The sequence below is a fragment of the Coturnix japonica genome, unplaced genomic scaffold, assembly GCF_054131305.1.
Source record: "Coturnix japonica strain WE unplaced genomic scaffold, WE-NBRP24 Scf039, whole genome shotgun sequence".
NCBI lineage: Eukaryota > Metazoa > Chordata > Aves > Galliformes > Phasianidae > Coturnix > Coturnix japonica.
In genome coordinates this window covers 1,979,306-1,996,016 of record NW_028188942.1, presented here as the reverse complement: position 1 = coordinate 1,996,016, position 16,711 = coordinate 1,979,306, and the positions used below count along the sequence as shown (strand labels likewise).

Here is a 16,711-nt window from a genome sequence, read left to right as displayed (position 1 = left end):
GTCACAAAGGAGCTTTATGACATCACAAAGGAGCTATATGATGTCACAAAGGGGCATTACGACGTCACAAAGGAGCTTTATGACGTCACAAAGGAGCATTATGACATCACAAAGCGGCATTATGACATCAGAAAAGGACATTATGACGTCACAAAGGGGCATTATGACGTCACAAAGGGACATTATGACGTCACAAAGGCGGCATTATGATGTCACAAAGGGGCATTATGATGTAACAAAGAAGCATTATGACATCACAAAGGGGCATTATGACGTCACAAAGGGGTGTTAACATCACCCTGTGCCCAACTCCTCTCTACCTCCTATTGGCTCCCTCTCCCACAAATCCCCGCTCTCCCCTCCCCTTAGCCCCGCCCCCCGCCCCCGTTAGGCCCCGCCCTGCCCCTCACACCTCACTCCCTACCGCCATCTTGCCCCGCTCCGCTCACCCACCTGCCCGGTGTCGCCCGGCCCGAACCGGGAACGGCTGAAGGGACGGGGAGGGCAGCAGAGATGGGGACGGGGTCTAGGGCGGCCATTCTGAGAGACAGCCCTTCTGAGGGCTGAGCTGCAGGGCAGTGAAGAAACCCACCCGTGACCAGGGTCACATCAAAGCTGCATGAGGCTGTGTTACTAAACACGGTGCCACACGGCCTGCAAAACCATGCGGGGGGGACAAAACATGGCACGTACCTGGCAGTGAGATCACCTCAAGCTATCTGCAGCAGTTCCTTGTCGCTTTGCTCGGATGAAATGAGAGCAAAAGCTGCACCGAGGCAGTGGGTGGAGGGCGAGGAGAGGAGAGAGAAAGAGCAGGTCAGTGAGCAGGGCTAAGACAGTCATGGAATAACACACACAGCACAACCGTCCCATCCACTTGCTGCAAGTCATGCTGAGTCTCAGGCTACGTGATGCCTGTCCGCCCAGCAACTTTACGATGCTTCCACAACTGAGCAAAGAAGAGCTGCACCAAGCCCTTGGATGATGGATTCCCTGCTCCTGCTGGCTTCAGCCTTCTGCATTCCAATTCCAATCTAAACCATTCCTGCGGTGGTAGTACTTGAATCCTCATTTGGGGCTGGACCTCAACAGGTCAACACATCAGAAATAACACAACGTGCATCTGGAAGACGTGTCTCAAAGCCCAGAAAATCCAACTCTCTGACCTTGGCACAATTCACCAACCAAGAGCCAGGCCTTGACAACTTGGCTGATCTGGGCATGCGGGAGGGGGGCAGACAGTGGACCACAAGTGTCCATTTCCACTGCAGCTCCCTGTAGAGAACAGCACCAATCAGCAGGCGTGAATCAATTCATTCACAAGCTGCACAATGACTCTGTTCTTTACATGATAAAAAAACACACAGAGATTCCTGACCAAAAAGTTGGGAGTTAATAACGACCAAAGAGGTTCCTGTTCCTACGCCTCATCCTCTCACCCCAACTCCTGGGTGATGCCCACAGGCTTCAAGTCAGCTCTCAAATCCACTGAACTCCCGTCACGGAACTCCATCAAAAAGGATGTCACACATGTGACACTTACATACATGAGAATGTATGTATCAGAAACACTGATGCCAGCAGGAGCAGAGAGGCAATTGTCCCCCTGTACTCAGCACTGGTGATGCCACAACTCGAATTCTGTTTCCAGTTTGTGGCCCCTCACTGCAAAAAAGACACTGAGGCATTGGAACGTGTTCAAAGAAGGGCAACAAAGCTGGTGAGGGGTCTGGAGCACAATGGAGCCATATGAGAAGAGGCTGCGGGAGCTGGGAATGTCCAGCCTGGAGAAGAGGTGGCTCAGGGGAGACCTCATTGCTCTCTAAAACTTCCTGAAGGGAGGTTGCAGTGAGCTGGGGGTCGGCCTCTTCTCTCATGTCATTACTGATAGAACTAGAGGGAATGGTTTCAAGCTGCGGCAGGAGAGGTTCAGGCTGGACATTAGGAAATATTACTTCTCAGAAAGGGTGGCCAGGCACTGGAATGTGGAGTGGTGGAGCCATCCCACCTGGGGGTGTTCAAGGAATGACTGGATGTTGTGTTGAAGGACGTGGTTTATTGGGAGCTATTGGTAATAAGAGAACGGTTGGACTGTTCTTTTAGGTCTTTCCCAACCCTGGTGATTCTATGATTCTGTGATTCATACACTAAGAAGCAAGGAGAGGCTCTTTTGTTAAATCTTTCAATAGAGAGAAGAGTTGATATCTGCTTCTCCCAACAACAGAAACACGGAAACAACTTTCCAAGCCCACCTGCCATACAGTAGGCAGAAAACGCACATTGTAAAGGAGCACGCACATCCCCTCTGGCATAAGTCGAGCCCAAAACCCACCTTCAGATCTCTGTGCATTTCCCTTGTTTTACACCAATGCAGCCTCGCTGCAGCTCCGTGGGTGTCACACAAGGCCTGCATGTCCTCTTTCTCCGCAAACCCCACCCTCAGGCCTTGCTCTGTGAGGATTGACACCTGAGCAAAAACAAGCACTAAGAACGAGAGTAAAGCACACTGGATTCGCCCTGGCCTGGCCCAAGCCACAGTCCTACCAGACAGACCCTGGAATGAAAACTGCTCCACAAACCACAGATGGACACCAGCACACAAGAAGTTGATCGGATACAATCCCATGCAAGCACCAAGCCTCCTAAGGAAGCTCTTTGCCATCAGCTCCTTCATCGCCTTTCCTTCTCACCTCAATCTTAAAGTGGCTTCAACATCTGCCAGCACGTCTTACCACGCACCTGCTCATCACACAGTGCTTCAACAGCAACAAATTTGCTTCCGGGGCCCTCCTTCAACTCACTGTGCTAACACTCATGATTCAAATTACACAGAAATCCTAGCAGAAGTTCTCAGTGAGAACTGCACCTAACATTCCTCCTTCTACAAGCAACAGCCACAACAAGTGGTCATGAAAATGCTTTCATCAAAAAGAAGCAGAGACGGCACGGCAGGACAGATGTACTCTGTGTGCACGTCTGAAGCCTTTTGAGAACCTAGTCGTTCTTCCTGCAGGACCCCTGTCTTCTGTTAAAAGCTGAACGGTCCCCAGAGCACCTGTTTCCATCAGCTGCCACCATCCAAAGCAGCCAGCCTTCTTACAGTCACCTGGCCCAAACATCCCTTTTGCTCTACACTTGATTCACAGAATCACAGAATTGTAGGGCTTGGAAGTGATGGGAGCTCGGCATGCACACCATCCTTCCAACAGCACATCCCAGCAGCAAGGGATCACAGCGCTGGCACAGCTGAAACAAAAAGGGTGTGCGAGTTTCCTGTTAGCACTCAGTGTAAACAAATCTACCACTGAGCAACACCGTGAGCCCCCACTCACCTCAGCACAGGTCAACCTGTAACCCCAGCCTTCCCCTATCCATGTGCACATGCACACCCGTGTGCCACCCTGCCTGCTTTGCACACCTCCATGCACACACCGCATCGTGTGCCCTCCTTTGTATTCACAGACGTGTGCAAACCACCCCTGGGAACACGTACGTGCCTACACCTTCCACAAACACCCCTTTGTGTGCACCTGTGTGCAACCCAACTCCTCAGCACACGCACACGTTTGTGCCACCCTGTCCACGCACTCACCACGTGCCCTCCAGCATCACTGCTGCCTCCTCTGGTACCAGACCCGCAGATGCTCCAGAGCTCATTAGCATGGACTTCCTTCCTCCCCTCAGCAGCTGCTCCTGCACTCACCTTCATTCCTACTCAGATACCGGCTGCTTCCAGCACCAGCTGACCTGCAAGACACAGAAAGGAAAGGTGGGAGTCATGCAAATCCCCAAGAAGCCCAAGGCTGCATCACCACCACGTATGGCAGCCTCAGGAAGTCAGCTGCAACTACAGACTTTGTCAGAATGGAAACAGGCACCATCAATTAAGTGTGACCTCTGAACTCATTGCCACCATCAGAAACAGGCACTGAAATCGCTCACTTCACTGCAGCTGGTTACCTCCTGATTTTGGGAAAATGCAGACACGGAATTGAAGGACACCAGCAAAGTGACATCTACTTCATTGTAGGTGGTTAAGCTTGGAAGCAGGACTTGAGCAAGAAAAGCTTCTCAGCTCCTTGTAAGGCACTAAGTGATGGGATGATTTCCCATCCCTGCAGAAATCCTGACCTCTGCCACAGGTGGCTGAGTGACACAAAAGCTGTGTCCTTGGTTCCCAGCCTTACCTTCTCATGTCGTTCATCTTGCTCTGCAGCTCCTGCTCTGAATAGTCTTCTTATATTCCCACATGATGTACCCTGAAATACATCATTTAGTGAGTCTGAACAAAACATAAGACATTAATTGGAACTATGAAGAAATGTCTTTTGCACTTTACTTGGAGAATGTTCCATCCTATAACTTCTGCTCTCAATTGTAACACATGATTTTTTATAAAAAGAAAGATAACAAGTCAGCTCTTCAGTGTGCACATTGATGAAACTTGGTGAAATACAACTTTAAGAAAAGGTAATTTGAAAACTTCAATATTCTTATCAGAATCTCTGCTATTAGTTACCGTTCCAATGTTCTGATCTGATGATGTGTCTCTCAGAGCTGTTTTGTCACTCCCCCCCTCAAATGCACTTCAAGTGCTTTAGGAGCATCACTGGAATTTTGAATAAACTCGATATATCTTAGCAAAGCTGCTACAGCTGCACAACTGAAGTACTTTGGAAAAAAAAGAAATCTTTAATGAACGCTGAACAGTGTTATTTAATTATAATCCAGGTAATTAAATTAATTAAACCAAGGAAATCACCTTCCAGTCACTCAGCTCTCACCAGGGAAATCGCTTCCCTGCCAAGCAGATGCAACCAACACAAGCTGCTACATCACTCTAGGGCCCCACTGAGTCTTCCCAAGGGGTCTCCAAAGGCTTCCCTGTTGACTTCTGGGAACCTGGGAACACTCACATGGAAGCCAGTGCCCCCTAATGTGCCCCAGACGTTTCTCAGGGCCCCACAATTAGCTCTACAGACATCCAGACATGCCCCAGAGCAAGTATGTGTGCTGTAGGGAGCCCAAGAGACATTCCAGAGCACCCTAGTACTCCTCAGTGCACTCATGGATGCTTCACCTGTCTCTAAATATGCCCTACTGGACTTTGTTTTCTCTTCTGGAGCTTTCCTTAGTTCTCAGCTTTGCTTTCTCATGCCATTTATCTCGCTCCACAGCTTTTGCTCGCAATATTCTCTCTTGCATTCCCACCTTCCAACAGAATCACAGAATTGTAGGGGTTGGAAGGGACCTCTAGTGATCATTGAGTCCAACCCCCCTGCCATGGCAGGTTCCCTACACCACGTCGCACAGGTAGGTGTTCAGGCGGGTCTTGAATATCTCCAGAGAAGGAGACTCCACCACCTCCCTGGGCAGCCTGTTCCAGTGCTCCGTCAGCCTCACCGTAAAGAGGTTCTTGCACACATTTGTGCGGAACTTCCTATGGAGAAGTTTCAGCCCATTACCCCTAGTCCTGTCCCCACGCACTACTGAAAAGAGACCAGCCGTGCCACTATGGCCCCCACACCTCAGGTATTTATAAACCTGGATCAAATCCCCTCTCAGCACCGCCAACGACAACCCTCTGCACTCTGCCAGTCAGACAGTTCACGACCCACTTCACTGTCCACTCATCTATCCCATACTTCCTCAGCTTTGTTATAAGGATGTCGTGGGGGACAGTATCAAAAACCTTTCTGAAATCAAGGTAGACTACATCTACCACTCTAGCCCCGTCCACCCAGCTAGTGACATCTTCATAAAAGGCCACCAGGTTGGTCAAGCACGACCTCCCCTTGGTGAACCCATGCTGAGTACTCCTGATAACCTCCTTATCACCCAGTTCTCTGGAGATGGCATCCAGCACAAGCTGTTCCATCACCTTCCCTGGGACAGAGGTGAGGCTGACTGGCCTATAATTACCTGGCTCTTCCTTCTTGCCCTTTTTGAAGACTGCAGTGACATTGGTCATCCTCCAGTCTTCAGGCACCTCCCCAGTTCTCCAAGACCTCTGAAAGATTACAGAGAGCAGCTCAGCAGTGACCTCCACCAGTTCTCTCAGCACCCGTGGATGCACCCCATGCACCCATCCCATGTATTTATGGACATTAATGTTTCCTAGGCAATCACAGACCACCTCTTCCCTGACTAAAGAGAAATCTCCTATTGTCCAGACTCTCTCATTAACCTCCAGGGTCTGGGACTTCTGAGGGAGAGCCTTTTCACTAAAGACAGAAGCAAAGAAGGCATTCAGTGTTTCTGCCTTCTCAGCATCCTCTGTTATCAGAACGCCTTCCTCCCCCCCTTGTTTTTTGTTTATTAGCAAACTATTAATATACTACAAAATAATAGCACTAATTACTAAGTAACATCACCATGCCAGCATCCCGACCACCTGCTTTAGAGATTTCTCCTTCATTTTGTGCAACACTTCAAAAACTGCAAAGGAAAAAAGCAAGTACAGAACCAGGACACCACTTCCCTCAGGATTTTACAGTCTCATTCATGTCTCACAGATGGAGGCCCTGACAACAAGAGCTGTGTCTGTCCATAACAAGGACTCACCTCTGCAGGTGCAGGGGCAGCTCTCAGAGAAGCCTTCTTCATTTCTGCTTTCTTCTCTTTTTGTCTTTTGACTGGGAGGTGGTGTTGATCTGCCTGAGGGAAGGGAGGCCCCTTCAGAGAGATCTAGATAAGCTGGATCAACCTCACTGGGCTGAGGTGAATGGGATGTGGTACACCCAGGCCAAGTGCCAGGTCCTGCACTTTGGCCACAATAACCCCATGCAGCGCTATAGGCCTGGGGCTGAGTGGCTGCAGGACTGTGCAGAGGAAATGGACCTGGGGCTGTTGGTCGATGCTCAGCTGAACATGAGCCAACAGTGTGCCCAGGTGGCCAAGAAGGCCCATGGCATCCTGGCCTGTCTAAGAAATAGTGTGGCCAGCAGGAGCAGAGAGGTAATCATCCCCTTGGACTCAACACTGGGGAGGCTGCGCCTCAAGTCTTATGTTCAGTTTGGGGTTCCTCGCTACAAGAAAGTCATTGAGGCACTGGAACTTGTACATGGAAGTCTGTCCCTCGAGCAGCTCCCATTCATCATCAGCTCCCATTCTGAACCCCACTGTGCAAAACAGCAAAACTTCTACTGCAAATGGCTGCAGTCACCAAAGCTCAGCCCACTATCCAGGTATCAGCCTTCTCCCTTCTGTTTTCCATCTTAGCCCATAGTTTTGCTTCCAGAAATGGAACTCCTCTTTAACAGCCAAAACACAAACTAATACATCACTTTCACTGCTCCTTCCCACACCCCCATAGGAATGGTTACCTGACATCCCCTACAGCACAGCACCTGCTCACAAGTATCATTCAAACTCTATTCTTTCATACTTCTTGAGAGAGGACGGTAAAAACTCACTTATGCATGGCGGTAAGGACAGTCTGTCCCCATCACATCCCTCTGTGTGCTGAAAGCTGCCATTGGATCTCTTGCAGCCTGCTGGCTGCTGCTCACAAACACAGGGAACTGCACCACACTGATTCTAAAGAGAGAAAGGAAGAAACTCTGGTGGGAATGAGCACCCAAGGTTTGCAGAGATGCTCCAGATTGTGACAGAGATGGAATCTCAGAGTGCTGGGACATGATTGATCACTAAGGAAAACACTTGGAAGCACATTCAATCTGCAGAAGCTGTAATTACTGGGCACAGTCAGCTTTCCTATGGCTCATCTGGAGGAGGCGGGTGGTCTCACACATCTGCTCAGGGGCTTCAGCTGAGACACTTGCACAATGCTGGGATCATTCTGATGGAAACTATGTCTTCAGATACTATGGTTAAATCCATCCAAAATGATCAAGCCGAGCCTTAGCTCTGGAGCAGCACTTCTTCCCCACCCTTCACTACTCCAAGCAGCTCCAACAAACTTCTCAGAAGAAATCCAGGCCAGCAAAGACCTGGCAGACCAGAACCAAGTGCCGCTTGTGGGACGGCAGTGCCCACTCCTTGCTTCCACCCTGCTCCAGCAGGTTAAGGAGTCTGAGCCTCACTGGCCTTTGACAGCTCAAGACTTTCAGCACCTCATGCCAACATTTCTCACTAAGATACACCTCAGGCATTGAATTCTCTTCTCACTACCTCCTCCCAGTCCTCTCCTAGGAACAGAAACCATTCAGATTCTACAGCAAACTACAGCATCTGCACTGCAAGAGCACACTGAACCACCTGCAACAATGAAACATGGTTTTGGAGAGTGGGTTTGAAAACACACCTTTAGACAGCTGTCTCCCTGTAGCCAAAAGGAAACCAAGCAGCCAAAGAAGAGTCCAGCCTGAAACATGCCCATGCTACTAGCCCAGGTTTTTCACAGTCAATGCAGAATCCATCCTGTTCTTGAGGTAACAAATGACCAGTGGGTCTCCCTTTGCTCCACCCCTTCTCCTTCAAAGCCAGAAAAAGAAAGAAAAAACAAGCAGAAGAAACCCAGACGTACCTTTCCACACACAGAGCAGAAAGTGGAACAGCAGTTGGTCTCCTTCCTGAGACATGGTGGGGAGCATCCCAGAGGAAGCCCAAGTTCTTTGCTTCTCTTCACAGGGACTTCAAGCACTCTTGGCAAGAGCTGCTTTGGTTCTTTCTTCAACTGCTTCCATCACCAGAATCTCCTTTGGAAAAGGAACACTAAAGAAAGAATCAGCAAATGAGAAAGAATGAGCAATAACCACTTTCCCAGCTTTCTTCTGACATGCAATTAAGACTCACGACTTGGGCAAGGTCTTAAAATCAGCTGGTTACAAGAACTGTCCCAAAACATATCCAGCTTCTGTACAGCTGCCGTTATTTCTGTCAGTGAGTGTAATCACAGAATCATAGAATGGCCCGGGTTGGAAGGGACCTCAAGGATCATGAAGATCAATCGCCTCCCTGTCCCTGCTGGCCATCCCCTCTTCTGATGGAGCCCAGGGGACCATTTGCTCTCTGAGCTGCAAGAGCACGCTGATGGCTCACGTTCTGTTTTTCATCCACCAGGACCCCCAGGTCCTTCTCTGCGGGGCTTCTCTTAAGGACTGCTCCTCCCAGGCTGTAGAAATGCCTGGGATTCCTCCAGCCCAAGTGCAAAACCTTGCACTTTGCTGTGTTGAACCTCATTAGATTCACCTAGGCCAACCTCTCGGTTGAGCTCCCTCTGAATGGCATCCCTTCCTTCCACTGCATCAGCCGCACCACTCAGCAAACAGCAGAGCGTGCACTCCATTGCATCATTGGTGTCACTGATAACCATGTTAAAAAGCACTGGTCCCAAGACAGACTCCTGGATGACACCACTTGTTATCAGCCTTCACCTGGACATCGAACCATGAATCACCACCCTCTGTCTGTGGCCTTTCAACCAATCCCTTATCCACCAGGTGGTCCACCTGTCAAATCCACATCCCTCCAGTTTAGAGATAAGGATTTGGTGGAGGGCCATGTCAAAGATCTCGCTCAAGTCCAGGTCAATGAAATCTGTTACCTTCCTTTTGTCCACAAATGCTGTCACTCCATCATAGAAGAGCACCAGATTGGTTAGGCATGGCCCTCCCCTGCTAAAGCCACGCTGGCTGTCTTGGATCACATGCTCATTCCTTATATGATCAAGCATGTCTTTGAGGCAGATCTGTTCTTCAGCATTTTCATCACAGTTCTACATTTGAATCAAATAATTGGTGTTGCTGCCACCAAGAAAACCTCTTTGTCTTCTACTCCTGCTGCAGCTTTCACCAGAAGCAAAGGGAGAGGCCACCTCCTAGATCCAAATTTTAAGAAACCAACACCCAATAGGTGTCATCTGAAGTAAAATAGGAGAGAAATCAAGATGACTCTTCTGCATCCAGCTTGGATCACTCCCTCACTCAGGCACACCACCATCAGATCAAGGAGATGCTGCCTTCAGCTTAGAGACTGTATGGGAAATCACAGCTTGAACCTCTGATTAATCAGCTGAGGCAAGTGTTGGGTCAGCTGCGGGAGCACAGGTGAGAGTAATCTAGCTGTGCTCCTGGAAGGGGTGGACCTCGACTCCACCTCCTCTGAGACCTCATTTAAAGGCTGACCACCACTGAGGCAGTATCTCTTGGAGATTGCTCCCCAGTTGAGACTGCCTCAGCTTTCTGGTCAAAACATCGACATTGGTGAGTTTTCCTTTGCTAACAGCCTTTGACTATTTACCACCATCTTGGTTAACATCTTTTTATTAGCCACCCTTACAGAGACCATAAGGGTTTGGGCTTCCAAACTCTCAGCAAGCATTTGGATCAGACAGCTTCCTGCTGGGGAGCCCCCTGCATCACTGCTGCCTCCTTTGGTACCGTACCTGCAGATGCTTCAGAGCTCATTAGCATGGACTTCCTTCCTCCCCTCAGCAGCTGGTCCTGCACTCACCTTCATTCCTACTCAGATACCGGCCGCTTCCAGCACCAGCTGACCTGCAAGACACAGAAAGGAAAGGTGGGAGTCATGCAAATCCCCAAGAAGCCCAAGGCTGCATCACCACCACATATGGCAGCCTCAGGAAGTCAGCTGCAACTACATCCTTTGTCAGAATGGAAACAGGAATCGTCAATTAAGTATGACCTCTGAACTCATTGCCACCATCAGAAACAGGCACTGAAATCGCTCACTTCACTGCAGCTGGTTACCTCCAAATTCTTTTACTTTTAGGAAAATGCAGACACGGAATTGAAGGACACTAGAAAAGTGACATCTACTTCCCCATAGGTGGTTAAACTTGGAAGCAGGACTTGAGCAAGAAAAGCTTCTCAGCTCAGAATCACAGAATTATCAAGGTTGGAAAAGACCTAGAAGATCATCTGGTCCAACCATTGCCAATACTTCCCGGATAAATCATATTCCATACATCACATCCAAACGTTTCTTGAACACTCCCATGGTCGGTGACTCCACCACCTCTCTGGGCAGTTCATTCCAGTGCCTGACTACCCTTTCTGAGAAGTAATATTTCCTAATGTCCAGCCTGAATCTTCCCTGGCGCAGCTTAAAACCATTCCCTCTAGTTCTATCACTGATTACTCGAGAGAAGAGGCCAACCCCCAGCTCACTACAACCTCCCTTCAGGACGTTATAGAGAGTTATAAGGTCTCCCCTGAGCCTGCTCTTTTCCAAGCTGAACAATCCTAGTTCCCTCAGCAGCTCCTCGTAAGGTTTGTGCTCCAAATCCCTCACTACCTTCGTAGGTGAAGACATTCCAGAACCGCAAGGTTTTCCTGCATGGAGAGGCTCAAAACTGAATAGGTCAGACCTCCTCCTCTCCATCATTGCTGTCACGTGAAAGGCTGTCCTTGGAACTGCAGTGACTCATGCATCCTAACTGCACTCCATTGATGGAAGCACACCGTGCATCATCGCTACTTGCCGGGGTGTTCCTGCACTGGCAAGGGATGGATTCACCTGGAAAGAGTAGATACACAGCAGTTAGTGTAAACTTTCACTATCCAAGGAGGCAAAGGCTTGGTGCTGCCTGTCAAGCAGGTTTCAAGCAGCTTGCGAGACTCATTTGGGAAAGACAAGTGTCAACCAAAGATGTCAGGCACGGCTCGAACGCAGGAATACAGAAAGAGGTACAAGCCCACTGAAAGCATGAATTCTACCTGTGTTGCTGACAAGCAGTGTTTTGAAAGCTGGATTTGCACCCTTACCTGCCAGGACCAAGACTTCAGCTTCAGAGGGCTCCCTGGCACTGCTCTGCAGTTGGTTCTTGGCCACAGGGGATGGTTTGCCCAGGCAGAAGCAGGAACGCCAACTGCCAGCTGCTGACTCTGCCCTCTTACTGGGAGAACTTGGTCTGGAGAGAGAAAACAGAGCATGCTGTCAGTCGTGGTGCAGGGTGAGGGAAGAGCTGCACTGAGCCCTTGCCAATAGTTGCCTGTTCCCAGCACTACCTGGTTTCTGCTGAAACACAGCTTAGAAAAGCCCTCTGTTTCAAACAGCAGAGGACGCTTCCATTCCTACAGCTCAGCCCTCAAGTCCTGCTGGCTACATTTGCTTTTCTCTGGGGCTGGATTCTATATGAATTTGGTCTTGTCCCACATAACACAGCCAAACAACTTCTCAGCCTGACATTTTATTGAGTCTGGCCCTCCAGAATAATTGGTGCACTAACAAGCTCACAACATGCTTGATTAAAGCACGGAATTAAAAAGAAAGTCAGCCAAACAGAGGGTCACATAGAACAAGAAATGACAAATAAACACTCCTGAAAGGCTACGTACTGCAAACAGAGGGAACGGTGCGGAACAGGCTGGGTAGGGTTTATTCCACATCGAGCACAACAAAATCTGCACTAAAATGGGATGGGGGAATTCCATTCCACCACCAAATACAGGTGTCTCCAAGAGGCAAAAAAAAAAAAAAAGAAAAAGAAAAAAAACAACCCAGAAGTTTGAACTTCAGAAGTTCAGTTCCTTTTCCCATTTCTGTTACTGTGAAGAAAATAATGCCATTTGTGTCCAAACTAAGGGCAAAAGAAATAAGTAACTCACATGACAAATGCACAGGTGTTGAATCTTCAGCATCCATTAAATCCAAGTTCCTTGTTTTTGTGGGTTTTTGTGTGTGTGTTCTGCTTTGTGTTGTGGCATTTATTTATTTATTTATTTGTTATTTTTTAGTCAAAAGTTATTAGCAAAGGAAAACTCACCAATGTCGATGCCTTGACCAGAAAGCTGAGGTAGTCTCAACTGGGAAGCAGTCCCCACATCCCCCTCTGCCCCCCCCCACAACGGCCACTCCCGCGCACTGCAGCTCAGCCAATCGGAGCCGGCGGAGCTGCCGCTGCCCAATGGGAGGTCGGGGGAGGCCGGCGCTGGGACGGGGAGAGGAGAGAAGAGACAGAGGCAGCACTGAGGTGGGATGGGCTGATGGGGAGTGCGGGGAGGACAGGGGGGTGTGGGGCTGTGGGGGGGCAGAGGGGGATGTGGGGCTGCAATGTGTCAGCGTCTGGAGCACAGGTGAAGGCAGCTGAGCTGTGTGAGCAGTTGTGTTTGAGTCTGGCTGCAGCTCTCTTAGACCCCACTGAAGGCCTGAGTGCCACTGGGAAAGGATCTCTGTGTGGAGATTGCTTCTACTAGAGGTAGTTCTATCAGACTGTTCTATAGAGCTGTGCAGGGGCTGTAAAGGGAGCTGAGGGGGACTGTAGGGGGGATATGGGGCTGTGGTGGGCCATAGGAGGACTAGGGGCTCTAGGGGGCTCTGAGGGTGTGTAGGGGTTGTGGGGAGCTATTGGAGGATATGGGCAGGTATGGGGCTTTAAGGGGTGGTGTATGGAGAGATAGAGGGTTGTGGGGGCCTTAGGGTGATATGGGGCTACTGGGGGCTGTCGGGGGCAAATATGGGGAGGAATATGGAGTTGTAACAGATTGTGGGGGTGTAGGTGTGGTATATATATATCTATATATATAGATCTGTCATTGTCTTCATTCGAAGAAATCTGAAAATAAAGAGTCCCAGCTGATAGTAAAGACTACCCAGAGGGATGGGATGACCATATGGACTGTGCTGAGGATGCTTTATAATGTGTGATAAACACTGTGAAGCAGTGTTGCTCCAGGAAATGGCCCAATACGACACAGAAGCAACTTTAAATATCTTCCAGTCACAAGCTGTTCATATCTAATGTCTATTTTACCCAATGTTTTCCAGTTCCAGGAGCAGAGGATGCCTTTATCAACAAGCAGAAGGTGCAGAAGGAGGTGAAGGCTGCACCAACAGAAAATGCCACGCTGAGCTGCGAGGTGGCCCAGGAGAAGACGGAGGTGAAGTGGTACAAGGAGGGGAAACTGATCACCTGGAGCAAGAAGTTCAAGGTGGAGTCAGAGGGCAAAGAGCGTCGGCTGGTGGTGAGCCAGGTGGAGAAGAAAGATGCAGGGGAGTACAGCTGCGAGGCTGCTGGCCAGAAACTCACCTTCAAGATTCATGTCACAGGTAAGACAGGTGTTGTCTGAAATACAGCAGAGAACAGTAAAGTAAAATCTAGTTTCTATTATACAGTGATCCAGTTGCAGTAGTCTGTGCTGAGGTTTTTTCCCTAGACTTGATTGCCTGGGTTTGTAGAAAGTATTTGGTTTTAGTATGGCACAAAGACCTGTTTCAGTCTGTCTGTAGAATAATAATTACTGATATATGTACAGTGGAAGCAATATTCAAGATATTATTCAAATCTCTCCTGTGCCTGAGATCCCAAACTGTAATTCCTGTTCACAGAAACATTTGACTAAGATAAGTATGTGCAGTGAGGCTGGAGTGCATGTTGTACGTGCAGCCTTTCATGGCAGGAGAAGCAGGAACTTCTCCTAGTAGTACACTGCCTTTTTACTATGCCTTTATGTTGGAGGCTGCATCTGGATAGGTGAGTCTGCTACTCACAGTAAGAGACCTGGTAGAGCTGACTATTCCCAGAGCTCAAAGTAAAATAGATATCTGGAAATCACACACAAAGAACAAAGGACTGCGTTGGTGAGCATATTTCCTTTGTGCCTTTGACAGTCACAGTTGTGGCAATGGTAGAGGCCATGAGGAGTCTGTTCAGGAAGCCAGGAGTACTGTTCTGGGTCATGAAAAGGCAGCCAGTGGTTTGACTATCACACATTTATGTGTTTTGATGTTTCACAGTGGGTCTTAAGTAAAAGGAACTCAGGTTTTGGTTGCCTGCAGGACAGATGTTCTTTTGGGTTCAATATGTTTGCATAGTGACATGCAACCATGGGACTGGTGTTCAAGGACCCTCTTGGTTCCTTCAGTTCCTAGGTTCTTTCTTGCCTAGATTTGACACTTTGTTTCAACAGAAGAGCTGATATTCTCTAGTGAAGGCTATTAGTTTGGGCACAAGTGGTAACCTAAACCTGTTCCAACCTGTACATACAAACCTGCAAGATGGTCTCATTTCAGTCCTTCTGTTTTTCTTTTTTTCCCTCAGAGCCAAAACCTGTGTTTATAAACCAGGAGCAGGTGCAGAAAGAGGTGAGTGCTGCCCTGGCAGCAAGTGCTTCCCTCAGCTGTGAAGTAGCACAGGATCCAACCGAAGTAAAATGGTACAAGGATGGAAGACTGCTAGCCTCCTCCAGAAATTTCAGAATGGAATCTGTGGGCAAAACACGGCGTCTGGTTGTGGAGCAGCTGGAGAAGAAAGATGCTGGAGAATACATCTGTGAGGCTGCTGGCCAGAAGATGACCTTCGAGCTGGAAACAACTGGTGAGCATTCAGAAATTCTCAGCCAGGATTTTGTAGCCTTGTTGTGAACTTGGTTTTAGGGTGAAATCTCAGTTTTCTTTGCACCTGACAGTGTGAGAATTTGCTCTGGCCCTTTGTGTACCTCCCCGGTGCTCAGCTGTTCCTTCCCTTACTTGGGGATAACGTCATTTATTCAAGGTGATGTCCAAACGGGCTTGTTAACAGTCCTCTGCAGTGCTTTAAGCTGTCATAGGTCAGCCATAATTTATGCATGTTCTATAGCCATTCCTACATGTTGAAAACACTGCACTGTGCTTAAGCTTCAGCATATGTTCCAGTAAGTACAGTTCCATTAATTCTACGGAATTGGGTGAATTAGGCATAGATCTGAAGGCTGCCTTTGCCCAGTGCAGAGATGGAAGGACTAATGTAGATTTGACTTGATATTTTCCCTTCTAGGATGGGAAGGAGCTCTGTCAAAGTAAAAAAGTGGGCATTACTTCCCAGGGAGATAAGAGAAGTCTCATTATTCACAGGCGGTGAACTCTCATTTTCTCTCTGTCTGCAACCAGGCTGGGTTGCTGTTTCAGTACTGGCTGTTTTATGCAGGAACTCTGCTCCTGAGGTTAATCCAAGTTGTATCCAGGCCCTTCAGAAGGAAAGGGAAATAACAGCACAGAAATATGGTCTGATTCTGACATAAATAAGTGCAGACCTGGAGAGTTAAAAGGGATTGTGTGATGTTCAAGGGACTTTGAAGCAAAGATGTCCCCTAGGTAAGATTTGTGGCTGACAATCCCCATACATTGTGGGCACACAAGCTAAGGAGAGACTAGTGATGAGCATGCAGAGAAGCCAATGATTCAGACAGGTTTGTAGTGACACGACATTGTAGAGTTCTGTCTAGTTCTCCTTGGCATAGTTTGGAAAATGAAGATGAGGTGATGGTGGTAACCAATATGGCTTCATCAAGGTCAAGCCATGCCTGACAAACTTGGTGGCCTTTCATGATGGAGTAACAGCATCAGTGGATAATGGGAGAGCAACTGACATCATCTACTTGGACTTGTGCAGAGCATTTGATCCCGTCCTGCATGACATCCTGGTCACCGAACTGGAGAAAAATGGTTTTGATGGATGGACCAGTTGCAGGATAGGGAACTGTCTGGATGGTCACACTCAGAGAGTTGCAGTGAGTAGCTGAGTGTCCAGGTGGAGGGTGGTGTTGGGACCAGTGTTATTTAACATTTTTGTAGGCAACATGGAGAGTGGAATCAAATGAACCCTCAGCAAGTTTGCAGATGACACCAAGCTGAGCGGTGCTGTTGATGTGCTAGAGGGAAGGGATTCTACTCAGAGGGACCTGGACAGGCTGGAGAGGTGGGCCCTTGGCAGCCTCATGAACTTGAGTGTGGCCAAGTACAAGGCCCTGCACCTGGGTCAGGGCAATCCCAAGCACAGGCACAGGCTTAGAGGAGAATGATTTGAGAG

The 16,711-nt window shown here is 48.7% G+C and overlaps 1 long non-coding RNA gene across 2 annotated transcripts; it reads right to left on the bottom strand.

Annotated features, from left to right (window-relative positions):
• Positions 1-441: 441 nt before the first annotated feature.
• On the bottom strand, positions 442-7,816 carry LOC146753191 (uncharacterized). Of its 2 annotated transcripts, XR_014940159.1 has the most exons (5): positions 7,416-7,816; positions 5,923-6,010; positions 4,188-4,259; positions 3,593-3,747; positions 442-766 (listed from the first exon to the last, which is right to left on the bottom strand). It is a non-coding gene; the product is annotated as an uncharacterized LOC146753191 (long non-coding RNA). The 2 variants fall into 2 exon arrangements; XR_014940160.1 differs by lacking the exon at positions 5,923-6,010.
• Positions 7,817-16,711: the final 8,895 nt, after the last annotated feature.